This window comes from Prunus dulcis, chromosome 1 (genome assembly GCF_902201215.1).
Source record: "Prunus dulcis chromosome 1, ALMONDv2, whole genome shotgun sequence".
NCBI classification, from domain to species: Eukaryota; Viridiplantae; Streptophyta; class Magnoliopsida; order Rosales; family Rosaceae; genus Prunus; species Prunus dulcis.
Window position 1 is genome coordinate 12,406,763 of NC_047650.1, and position 12,400 is coordinate 12,419,162.

The 12,400-nt window shown below is 35.1% G+C and overlaps 3 long non-coding RNA genes across 4 annotated transcripts; all 3 read right to left on the reverse strand.

Moving 5' to 3' along the window:
- Window positions 1–3: 3 nt before the first annotated feature.
- LOC117615329 lies at window positions 4–2,599 on the reverse strand. The gene is made up of 2 exons (XR_004583998.1): window positions 2,176–2,599; window positions 4–100 (listed from the first exon to the last, which is right to left on the reverse strand). It is a non-coding gene; the product is annotated as an uncharacterized LOC117615329 (long non-coding RNA).
- Window positions 160–1,161, reverse strand: LOC117615330. Its single transcript, XR_004583999.1, has 3 exons — window positions 1,013–1,161; window positions 817–862; window positions 160–270 (listed from the first exon to the last, which is right to left on the reverse strand). It is a non-coding gene; the product is annotated as an uncharacterized LOC117615330 (long non-coding RNA).
- A 57-nt stretch (window positions 2,600–2,656) lies between the features above and the next one.
- LOC117615407 lies at window positions 2,657–5,555 on the reverse strand. 2 transcript variants are annotated; one of them, XR_004584009.1, is made up of 5 exons: window positions 5,329–5,555; window positions 4,665–4,688; window positions 4,257–4,382; window positions 3,116–3,179; window positions 2,657–3,007 (listed from the first exon to the last, which is right to left on the reverse strand). It is a non-coding gene; the product is annotated as an uncharacterized LOC117615407 (long non-coding RNA). The 2 variants fall into 2 exon arrangements; XR_004584008.1 differs by lacking the exons at window positions 2,657–3,007; window positions 3,116–3,179 and having other exon boundaries at window positions 4,099–4,382.
- Window positions 5,556–12,400: the final 6,845 nt, after the last annotated feature.

Consider the following 12,400-nt stretch of genomic DNA (forward strand, 5'->3'; position numbering starts at 1 on the left):
AAATTTACTTTAAAAGCTTATTCTCAATGGTACTATATCCTCATCAAAGCCAACATAAACTTCATTCATGTAATTGAAAGTATTGTTCAATACATTCACTCTACATAACCAATAATTATAAATCTAAAATCTTAAGTCATTATGTATATTTTTATAATAAAAAAATACAATCTCCAGATACAATGAAAATATTACAAATTCAAGTAGCCAAATAAATAGACTCCAAAATAGTATATTAGGATTGTACTTGGCCTAATTCTTTACCCCAACCTGAAAAACAATCACGAAACTATCAATAAAATGAATGGAAACATAAAGCAATATGCTAATATGAAAACAATTAGAAATTCATCATTGTAAACAAAAAAAGAACAAACCTACAACATAATTAACTTGAATAGAAAGCAAAATGCCAGTTTGGGGTAGAGATTTGTTCTTTTCTTTTTCCTTTTTTTACTTTTTGGATTGTATAACAATCATCAATCTTATAGGCTTTGAATATCAAACAAAAAAGTGCAACGAAAGCAGCCAAAAGCTGGGACCAGCTTCAACCATATCTCCAATGCAATGTACAATGGCCTGGTGTTTGTCTTTACGTCCTCATTTTGTGATTCCAAACTTAACTATTCTTAGCACTATGCCAAGATTAGGCAAATAATACCACTTCCAATGTAGCATGATAGTTTTTAATATGCAGTTCATAATATATATATATTCCTCATGCATTACTAAAATAAATAAATAACATCCTCAACCATTCACCAAAATGAAAGACAGAGACAGAGAGATAAATTTGAAGGAAAAAAAAAAATTTACCCTTATCAGATGCTGGGAAGGGTGGATGGGCCGCTAGTTGGAATACCTGCAAATCCAAAATCAAAATCAAAACAATCCCTAACTGAAAAACATAATCAAAACCAATTTGAAATTAAGAAGCCCAAGAAGAGTAAGTCCCTTTCCCATGTAGAAGATATAGAAGTCGTGTAAATTAGGACTCTTCATATCATGGTACCATTGATTGCAGTGAAGTTTCATGTTCAATGGGTTGGGAAGTCCTGTAAACATGAAAATATACAAGCCAAATAAAACAATAGTTATAGCTAACTGCCCAAATAAGACTTTAGATGATGATAAAAAGAAACAAATAAATATCCAGTCTCGTGTACAAGTTAGTGCCTCAACATTTTTAGGTTTAAAAGCAATACAACCTTATAACTTAAGCAATACCACCTTATAACTTAAGTAAGAGTATATCAGCTAGCAAATGTAGTTTTGTATTGTAACCTGAATATCCATTGCTCTCATTTCCTTCTTTTAATATATATATATATATATATATATAACTAACCCTATGATGCATAGGCATTTGTTTACACTGACTCTTTTCTTCTTAGCACTTGAAAGACTTAAAACAAGAGATGCTACAAGAAATCCCTTTTCTAACAGAATTGCTGGATGAACTGAATACAGAGGCGCACATCTCCTTTTTAATAGAATACTTAGACTATAAATCTAAGTCTACTTATCTAGCTTTTCGTTAGCTTCAATTGTATTTCACAAGGTATTTTTTTATCGAATAAAATATTATGAATTCTCCCCAATGTAAAAGCCAGTACCGAGTACTTTCAGTTCATGCTAATGAAGATTACATTTTCAATACCAAGAGATTTGTTGAAGACTAAGCTAACCAATTCCAAAATACTGTAAGATGGTCTTGGATGATAAGTGGCTATTACAAATATGAACTAATGAGAATCTAAAATCAACCCCTAGAAGGCCAGAGAGTTCAATGATTTCACACATTGCCAAATATATATATATATATATATATATACATATATATATAATATGAGAATCATCTCACACATTCAAATTCATACATAAAACAAGATAAATTCAAATTCATAAATTCACATCAATGATAGCATTTTTGTTTTTTGTTTTTGTGAATGCAGAGAAAAAGTTGGGAAACAGAGGAGCACATTTGTGATGGTGGACGGCTCACAAGTCGAAGAATTAGACGCATTAAGAGACAATGATCAATTGTTTATCTTTTGAATATGAACATGAAAATGATGTATGAATGATCACTAATCAGTTTCAGTCACTTTATCAATGAAATTCTATAGCGTAACTCATGTCAAATATGAAGATTGGATGAAGAACTTACAGCACCTACATTCTATGCTCTGTTGTTGAGCATCTCTAAAACTGCATAAGAAACTAAAGATATTACTCTACAATTCAGACTAAATTATCTCAAGCACAAAAATAATACATTATAAGAAGTCATGGATCTCATGGGTTGTAACGGACACCAATTTGCTCTATTGTCGTGGAGGACAATAAATGTCTCAATCCTATCTCAAGTTCTAGATCATTATTTTAACATTGAGATCTCAAGTAAACAGAGTACATAAAATGTCTCAATCCTATCTCCATCTTCTAGCATCTTCCTTCAAGAACCCAGTGCTTTTGGTTTGAACAATATGCAGTCTCAAGGCCATCAATTTAAAGTCCCATATCATTATCAAGAATGAACAACTCTCAAGCTTCCAACCCTCAAATTCAAATAATAAAAAAAGTAAGAAATTAGCAACGATATATCTAAGAGGGAGAAAGGGGAGAGGTGGGAGAGAGAACAATTCGAAAGAAAAAAAAAACATAATTATAATTTCAAAAAATTACCAAATTCCTATATAAATCCAAAATATTACCAAAAAAAATAAATAAGGACTTGCGATTCAATACCCAAATCATTAAGCCCTAAATTAAAATAGGACATATAAATCATTTTGTTAGAAAGTCTAGACCAAAATTCAAAGTTGAAATACTTTCTGCTATGATGCGAATCATCTAAATCGCACAGTTAGAAAGAGAGGGAGAAAATTAGAGTTCTTCCCTGCCACAGAGAGGTTGAGAGAAAGCCAGCCACAGAGAGGTTGAGAGAAAGCCAGCCAATGAGATCCAGATGAGAGTGAGAAAGAGAAATCATAACTATGAAAACCTAAAAAAACAAAACAAAGAAACCAGCGATGAAGCAGCAGCAACAAGGAAGATACCCAGACCAAAAACCCTCGAAAGGAGAACGAAATGAAGAAGGAGCATGACCTACTTGAGAGGAGAGGAGATGTGGTCGCCGGCATCGTCTCGTCGTCACAGAAGGAGGAGAGGAGCTGCTGTAGAAGGAATCAAACTCGAAGATAAAGAAATGAGAAACCCAACCCTAAACTTGAAATGTCTCTGACTGAGAGAGCAAGTATTTTTTTATTTTTTATTTGGTTTTACCTACAGCAATCAATTTAACCGGTAACCAACAATCAACGCTTTAGATTACCCCACATGCCCCAACTACTCATCCAATGGTCTATAATAAGTGGCGCATCAGTGCGCCTGGCGCACTGTAGAATTTTCTCTAATATGTACCTTCAAATGTTCCATTTTACTGTTTATCAATTGCAATTTTGAACTTACTATTTGTCAATTGCATTATTCAGTTTCAATTTCCCACTAACTGTTTGTCAATTGCATACGAGTCCTTACTATTGTAAACCCTTTGGTTTACAAGGATAAGGACCTAATTTACTTCTCTAATGTCCCACCTTCCCTTTATAAATTTATTTTCTTAATTTTAATATATTTTAAATACATGTTTACAACATATTTACAAAGGCCAAAAATTGCATTTTTTTGACCCAAAAAAAAAAAACTTCTTCACTTTCGGGTTACAAAAGCATTAGGAATGGGGAATGGGAAGTGAAATCATGTGGAAAACGAAGTCAAAAGTGAAGAAAATAGGCACGCATGATAACTGCATGTTTACAATTTCCAACTTATTGTTTGTCAATTGCATTATTCAGTTTCAATTTCCCACTAACTGTTTGTCAATTACAAGATTACGGATGGATTTTACAATTTTATGAAACACAGCTGTCCAAAACAGATGGGTTTTACAATTTTATGGAACACTCAATTACAAGATTACGGATGGGTATTGCAATTTCGAACTTACGATTGCATTATTCTTGTTCAATTTCCAACTCATTGTCTCTCTCAATCACTTCATTGTCCTTCTTTTTCTTTTTCTTTTTTTTTTTGTAATAAGAAACATAATTTCATTAAGAAGAGAACATAACAATACAAGGGACAAGTTGTCCACTGGTCTAGCTATACTAGGTAAACAACTTAACAAAGATACATGGCACTAGACGAACAAAACTTGTAGTTGACAGCAGAATTCTAATAATACAATATACCTTGAAAGGAACAATCCTTAACTTCTGAAGATACCAACGGCCAAAGGGAATCCCAAAAACGAAGCCTATCCCAAATAAGATCCACCTCCACATCCCTTGCTCCGCTCCAAAATTTTCAACATATGCCTACATATTGAAATATGAACTAAGCACTTTTTCAACCACAATCTGGGTCATTACTTCCACTATCTGTTCATCAACAAAAATAATTACAGACCCATGTACCTATACATAGTTCGCAATAAACAACTCGGGGAGGCATTTCCCAGAAGCAGTGGATGAAAGCTTCTAATGGTTATTAAATATTTGTTAACAGGTTCTATTGACCTTGTTGCCAAGCTAATACTAATGAATGTAATAAAGGAAAAGGATAACACAATTGAGTTGAATGATAGGATGGATTCTAACCTGTGACTGAAAGATTGGTCAATCCTACAAAAGAAAAAAATAAAAACCAAACCATGACATATGTTATTATATGAGCAAAAATGAACTCTCAGATTACAATAATTGAAAGAAGATAAGAAAATCGATAGCAAAATCTCAGACTTTGCATGCAGTTTAACAACATAAATAGACTTTCCTAGATTCAATATACACAAATCAATACTCATTCTAGCAACTTCAGTCCTAAAATGGTCATTCCAACTTTATTCCTAAATCGTTCCAGCTCAAGTTCTTCTATGGATAGCATAAAGACCCATCTAACGTGTGAACCACCACTTACAATACGATAGTACCCCTAATCATCCTTTGACACTAACTCCCACTTCACCAACTGCACTTATTTCCCTCTCCTTGGCCTTGCCATAAAAATTCTCATATGAGCTTCTCAACCTTTCATCTATTGGGACTACTTATCCTAATTAATCACAAATTCACAATAATAGATCTATGCCAGTCATAAAATTTGAGTTTCTGGAACAACAAGGTCACAAAACAAGAACAGGGGAATCAAAAGAAACCCATTATCAAATTTAAACAAAAAATCACATTACCAACAAATAAAACCCAACTATCCAAAAAAATACCAGAAACCAAAAGACAAAAGGAATAGAAAAAGCAAACTGACCTTTGATATTGGAAAAATCCCCAATTTTCTAGGGTTTGAACTGATGACTGAGAGGAGCAGAGAGGTAGACAGAGAGAGAGGGGGACGAAGAGAGAGATGGACACAGAGAGAGAGAGAGAGGGACCAAGAGATTTAAGATCTTCTCAATTTCATCCACAGAATCAAGCGATTCACAGGTAGGGGAAGAGAGGGAGAGATGAAAGAGAGAGTTGGTGGGATTGCTTCAGTAGTTCAACATCCTTTGGTGGGATTTGATCTAGACTAAATCAAGAAAGTAAATATTAGACATATATTACAAAGATAATTCTTAACAGTATACGCATAAGGGCATTATCCTCGACGACTTTAAGGTGAAAGGGGAATAGTGACTTCCCTGGGTTTCGATCCCCTAAACCTTCGAAGGGGCTACACGGACCGACTTTTCCAATACCTTATGCGTGAGTTCTAGTTGAAGTAGTGTAGCCGGTTAAATGGACACTCTCGCTACCGTACCAAGTAAGTTGGTTATATTTTTATTTCTAGTAAGGGTAGTTGGCCTATTGGGATCGGTCGTCTGACAAACATATTTGGGCTCCCAAAAAACGTTTGCGAAAGTTGTGTGAGCATGCCAATTGTTTTGGATCCTATATTTACATGGAAATGGTTTGGGTTGTGCATAATCTTTTCATTATTTTTCTTAAACAATATTATAGTAATTTTTTTATCCATTTTTGAACCTGGCCGGGAGCCCCCCATGCTAGCAGATGAACATATGTGATGCTCACCCTTACTTTTCCTTGTAGATCAAAATCTTTGAGCGTCACCTTGGTGTTGTTTCCGGACCTGTCAACAACTTGTTCCTGTTCCTTGTCATTCTTCGACAGGTCGTGATTTCCTCTCCTTAGAGCTGAGTGTGCTTGTTGTTCATGTCCTTCCTCTGTCTATAAATAAAGGATCGGTTGGCTTGTATTTTAATTTATGGTTTGTAAAATAACTTTTGAGGTTTCTTGCACTATTCACAACCTCTGGGGTTGGTTCCTGTTTAATAAAGTTTGTCTAATATTTTTATTTATTGATGCTATTAAAGACTCTTATCCAACCCGTTTTAATTAAATAAATGGCTTAACGTATTTTGAGAATCTTGGGAGTATAACTCTAGGGATTTGGATGTTATATTTTATGGGTCCTCAAGGTACGTGCCGCTGTAACTTGTCCTGATTTTGGGTGTGAGAACTTTCAACAAACAAAAGAAGAAAAAACAACTAAAAAAACAAAGCAGAAGGCCCATAGGAAATGACCACAACACATCAATTGTGTCTACATGTGGGAAAACCAAGCTCTAATGCCAATTGGTTTGAAGTGGAACATCAACTTCCTTCATGGTATTAGAAAATGGTTTGCCTATGTGTGAATGCGCAACGGCCACACATGCTCCACGTCACCCAATATGTGTTGTCCCCATGTTTGGCTTGAAAAATTCGGGGGCTTGTGAGAATGTGAATGTGAAAATGCCCACATTGGAAAACTAACAAACCTTGAAAGGGCTAATAAGGTTTTAGGGTGAAACTTCAACTTCCTACATGGTATCAAAGCGGGCCGGTTGATTGTGCTTGATTAAACCCAAATCAAACAAAACCCCAAATTGAACCAAAAATCAAACAAACCCCAAATTTTTCATTAAAAAGAAAAAGGACAAAAATAGGTGACTAATGTGGAATTTGTTGCACTTGTGGCCCACTAAAAAGTGGTCTTGCGTGAGGAGGAGTGTTGAAAAATACACAGAGTCCCACATAAGATACTTAACAAAATAGAAAGTCTCATATAATAAATGGCTCCACTCATAATAACATCGATGACTTTTGTATTAAACTCTATACTTGCTAAACATGTGGTCATCCATCAGCTCTTGGAAAGATTGATAATCCAATTGTCAATACGGTGGGTGAGGGTGCACCAAGCTTTGTTGGGCTTGGGTGCTCTGGGCTGCTTGTTTGAGTTGCAAGCAAGGATAACCTGAGGGATTGAGGTGTTTCGTATTGTAATTAGTGTATGGGCTTTTTTTCTTCCGGCAGCTACAAACAGGCTGGGCTGCCGTAAAGGGCAAATGGATGAAATTATCCCATGTGCCTGAGTTCAAAGACCAAGCCCCAAAAATGCTTCGAAATGACAGAGAAGCCTTAGGAAACACCTTGGTTACCTTCACCAATGAAAATAACAACAGCTTGCAGATAAATTTTCTAGCTTGACATGAGAAGCTTGTAGCATAGGAGCAAAATTGTCATGAGTTTAGCACTGAAGAGAAAACTAAGTGTTTCAAGAGGTATTAAGGTAGGAGATGAAGAGTTTGCAGAGAGGTTTGGCTGAGAATAAAGAAAAAGAGAGGAATGGGTGGCTTGAGTATTATTTCCGGCAGCTTGACAGTGACTCTGTCAAATGCTAGAGCAGCTTCCCAGAAGGGGGAAAAATGGGGAGGAGGATGAATAGAGCACGAATTTGCTGGGTGTTGTAGGTGAGAGAGGAAGCTTGCTCTTTAAAATGTGGGTTGTCTTTGGTTGGGTAGAAGACGCCCTTTTTATAGCCGCTGGAAGCCATCTTTTTCCAAGAAACCCTAATGGTTTCTATCTAATTTGGCCAAGTTTTTTCCTTCCCTTCTCCTCCCCTTCTTTGACTTATCTTATTCTAGCAAAATCTTCTCTGTCCAATCTCACAAAATCAGGGATTTTTGGGAGCTTAATGCTATTTCCCGCAGCTACCTCTATTTCCAGCCATCTCCTTCTTTTCTTTTCTTCCTTCTTTGGTCTGATGAGGGAAAGAGAATGGGTATGCATGCTGGTTCAAAAGTCGATTCCTCTCCTAGCAGGTTGAGCGCCAATATCCCTTGGTCCCTTGGGTGTTTTTTGCTTGAAACTTGCTTCCTTCCCATGTGCTGGAATCTCCCAGCAGCTTTGGACCTTCAGACTTCCCCTTCGTGGCTTTTGTTTTTTCCAGCCAAGTGTTGGGGCTTTTGTAGCTCATTATGGTAATTGTATGGGCAAAGGTGATTCATTAAGTAAGTGGACTTTCTTTATTAAACGTTTGGGCTTTTTGGTTGAGTCAATAGGCTATTTTTGTTTGGAGTGATGGGCTATTCTTTTCTCTCTTGTGCTCACCCACATGTTTGGGCCGATGAAATGGGCTTGAGTCCCGAAGCTCCCAAGCAACCCGGGACTTCCATTTCTCGACCCATTAATGGGTCTCATGACAATTTATTACCATCCATACCACAACTCACTCAAGCAAGCCCCGGGTATTTGAGTGGCTTGGGGCCCACTTAAGCTTGTGGCGTGATTGGGTGCGGAATAATAATTCCTTGCTTGGCGTGGCGTGTCGCTCGGCATGCTTCAATTTTATCGTCCTTGAAGAGGGACACGGTGCTTAGTTTAGCATGGGCTTATATTTTATAATATTATCTCAGTCCTTGGCATGACAAATTATTTATTTAACATGGCATGTGGACTATGACTTGTATATGACGAGCCTTCGTGTACTCCGATATGTGACTTTTCTTAATACAGTATCAAATTGGGCCGGAAACTACCATGGACTTTTTTGGGCCTCAACAATTAGGAATACATCCTATAACTGCTAGGTTTGTACTAAGATCTACTTATGCTGTGGCTATAGCTGCTTGCTGATGGTTATCCCATCTGTCATCATATATGCATACTAGTGCTTTAGTTCCTACTTGTGCTCTAGTGAGTCCAGCTATTCCTATCATAATTGTTCCTATATGAATTTGTTGATAGTGTGAGTTTCTAAGATATTCTATTGTTGTGTTACTAAGTAAATTAAGAGTTACTTCTTTATCTATACAACTTACTTCATGTTGACTTATGCTACTTACAATACCATGTCTATTTTCAAATCTTCCCAATTGATATAAATTTATTTATTTTTATGAGATTTTTCAAAGCCTTTTCTAAGAAATTCTTGTGCTTCTTGTTCACTGGGGTATATATCTTCTGTTCTAACTATTCCTTTTCCTTTTCTTCTAAAGAGTTCCAAATGGATTTATTCTACTTTTTCTTCTATGAGGATTATTTCCTAAGGTTAAATTTTCTAATTTATCAGCTAAGTCTTTGGGTAGTGTAGAAGTGGTATTGTGTACTACTTGATTAATTTATGTTATTTGTTCTTCTAATTGATCTACTTTTTTGGCTAGATTTAAAATTATTTGGATAATTAAATTATTTTCTCTAATAGGGATATTAGTACTTACTACAGATGTTGTAAAGTCTGTAAGACCTACTGGTTCATTGTCTAGTTGACCAACTTCTTCTAATGCTTTGATATATTTATTATTAATTTTAGAATATGATTTAAAACTAAAAGTCTATCTATTTTACTATGTAACTTTTCTACTTGTTCAGTTAAAGTTTTTTGTACTAATTGTATTTTTTGCACTTCTATTTTTAGTTGCTCAATAATTTCTAATGACTGGAATTCTATTTGTTTTGGCTTGCTATCTATAAGATCTATGAGGTCTTTGATTTCTTTCTTACTAGGAAATCTTTGGATATTCCTATTATTATCTTCTAATTGGGATGTTATATAGTCTAAGTTTTGTCAAATTGTTTTTACGGAATTTTTCTAAAAATATTCTAGTAACTGTTGAATTATCATATCACTTTTGTTATGTTCAAATTTTACACTTTCTGCTTGACTAATTAAAAGGTCAATAACACTATTTTCTAAGGGATTATTACTGCTATGTAAAATATGTTTGTGTTTTTTTGTGGAAAATAACAAACTAATGTATTATTATCTAAAGTTAATTTTTTCTTTTGTTGTTCACTGATTTCTAAATTCAGGTACTCTATCTTATAATTAAAATTTATCTAAGTCTACCTTTTTCTTTTAAGATGCCTAAATGCTCTTGAAAAACTTCTATGGATTCTTTACAGACTTCTAAATGGTATTGATTTCTTATTATGCTATTCTATACTTCTAATTTTCTTCTAGGATAATTATCTACTTCTGGTGATCTTATTAATTCTTCTAGATTCCTAATTTCTATTTGGTATTCTCCTTTTTGTTTCTTTAATTCTTGTAACCTTTCTTTTTTTCTAATAGGTGTCCACCAAGGGCCAAACATGCAAAGGATTTACTGTTCTTAACTGGTAATTCTGGTAATTAAAAAAAATTTAACAGGTTATAAAACCTTGATTTTTATCAATTGTGTTGATTGAGTTCTGTCCTCAAGGTACTTTACTGGTATAATTATATTATTAAGGTGCTAAACTAAAGCTGTGATATCATTATTGAAATGGGGTCTCGATCAAGGTTTCTAAAAGCCAAAATAACAACCAGAAACCATGCCTAGAACATGGAACTAGAATATGGAACTGCAAAGATGCCAACTTAAGGGCTATGGAGCAGAACTCAAAGGTCCTCTGAACTCAGAGGTTCCTTAACAGACATCTAATTATTGTTATGGCAAATATCAAACATGACCAAGTGCTCAAACAAAGTATTGATCGTCAGTTTAGCAAGATAATAACATAATTATGAACAATGTTTCCCTGTTTTGGACAAGAAGTCTACTAAGAAAACAAAAAATTAAAGAGAAAAAAGACTTACTTAATTGCTTTTGCTGAAATTGCTATGCCCTGGATATTAATCTATTGTTGGTGGTATTTAACAATGCTTGAAGTATATGGAGAATAAGAGAAAGTATATGAACAAAGGGATTTTTATTGAAAACTGAGGAAGGAAGTACTGAGATTTTTTTTTCTATGGTGTTCTGTATTTCTCTTCTTCGAAGTTACAAACTATGTACATTGGTTTCACCGACTTTACTAAGGATGGTTAAGGGTGAAAGGAGAAGCCTCTCTATCTAATACTATCTTTTTCTTTTTCTACCTCTATGAAGTCTCTTACATACATCACATGCCAACTGATAGCAAACAAACGATTCTTCTGTATACTATGACAAAATGCACTCCAAAATATGTACAAAGAAACAAGACTTTATTTCTGGTAATGTCGTTGCGCAGTAATAACAGTTGGACAGATGCAAAGTGACAAAGTCTTCACATGCAGTGACAGACCCACAGTGGGGTCAATGGGGTCAAACGACCCTATGGACTCTATGAACGCAAGGTAGACGGTCCCCTTGAATGGTTGTGTAACCCCATGAATGGGTGAAGGAGGAGGTTGCAGATCTGAAAAAGAAGAAGCTAAACAGGGGTTCTGTTTTTTTTTTTTTTTTTTCAAATGAGCTGGCCAAAACGCCGTCGTTTTGGACCAGCAGTAGCGAATTTTTTTTTATAGAAGACTTGGCCAAAACGACGTCGTTTTGGTCCAGGTCTTAAAATAAAAAAAATAAAAAAAATAAAAAATAAAAAAAACAGATTGTATAATTGAAACAAACCCTCCTTCTCGAGTTGAGAACTTCAAAACCCCCATTTCCTAAACCCTCAAACCTAAATCCCCAATCTCCACCCCCAACAAACCTTTAAAAAAAAAAAAATTTGAACTTTTACACTATGACCCTACGAGATAAGATTCCTGGGTCCATCCCTATTCACATGGTCTGGTTGCTTGAAGACAAAATCTTCACATGTAGGCTTGGTCTCTTCACATGCTGATGGAGGAGGAAAGAGCTCTAGGACTTGCATGTCTTTAATGCTAAAGATAACTGACCTTTTCGTCATTTTGAAAAGATTTTAGGTGTTTTTGAGAGCTGGCTGTTTCTTTTGGGTTTTTTGCTAAATTTCCTTTAAGAAAATGATCAAACGCTTGGCTTCTTTTCTTGTCTAGTTTTGTTATCATGCTAGTTTGATCATGTGTTGACTGTTGAGCTCTACTTTTGGGATTTTCCCTCGTCTTTTTTTTTTTCTTTTTTTTTTTAGTGTAAAAAACCAGAATAAATATGAGAAAATAAAGTTTAGAGCACTGCTACACTAATCAAATTTACTCATCACATTTTGTACACCAGTTTTTACTTTGGATAACTCACAATACCATAGGTGCACAAAAACAACTACAGAATATGTCAAACAAGGTTCGAGCAACGAAAACACATACATGAAAGGGAAATCCATCAGTTAGG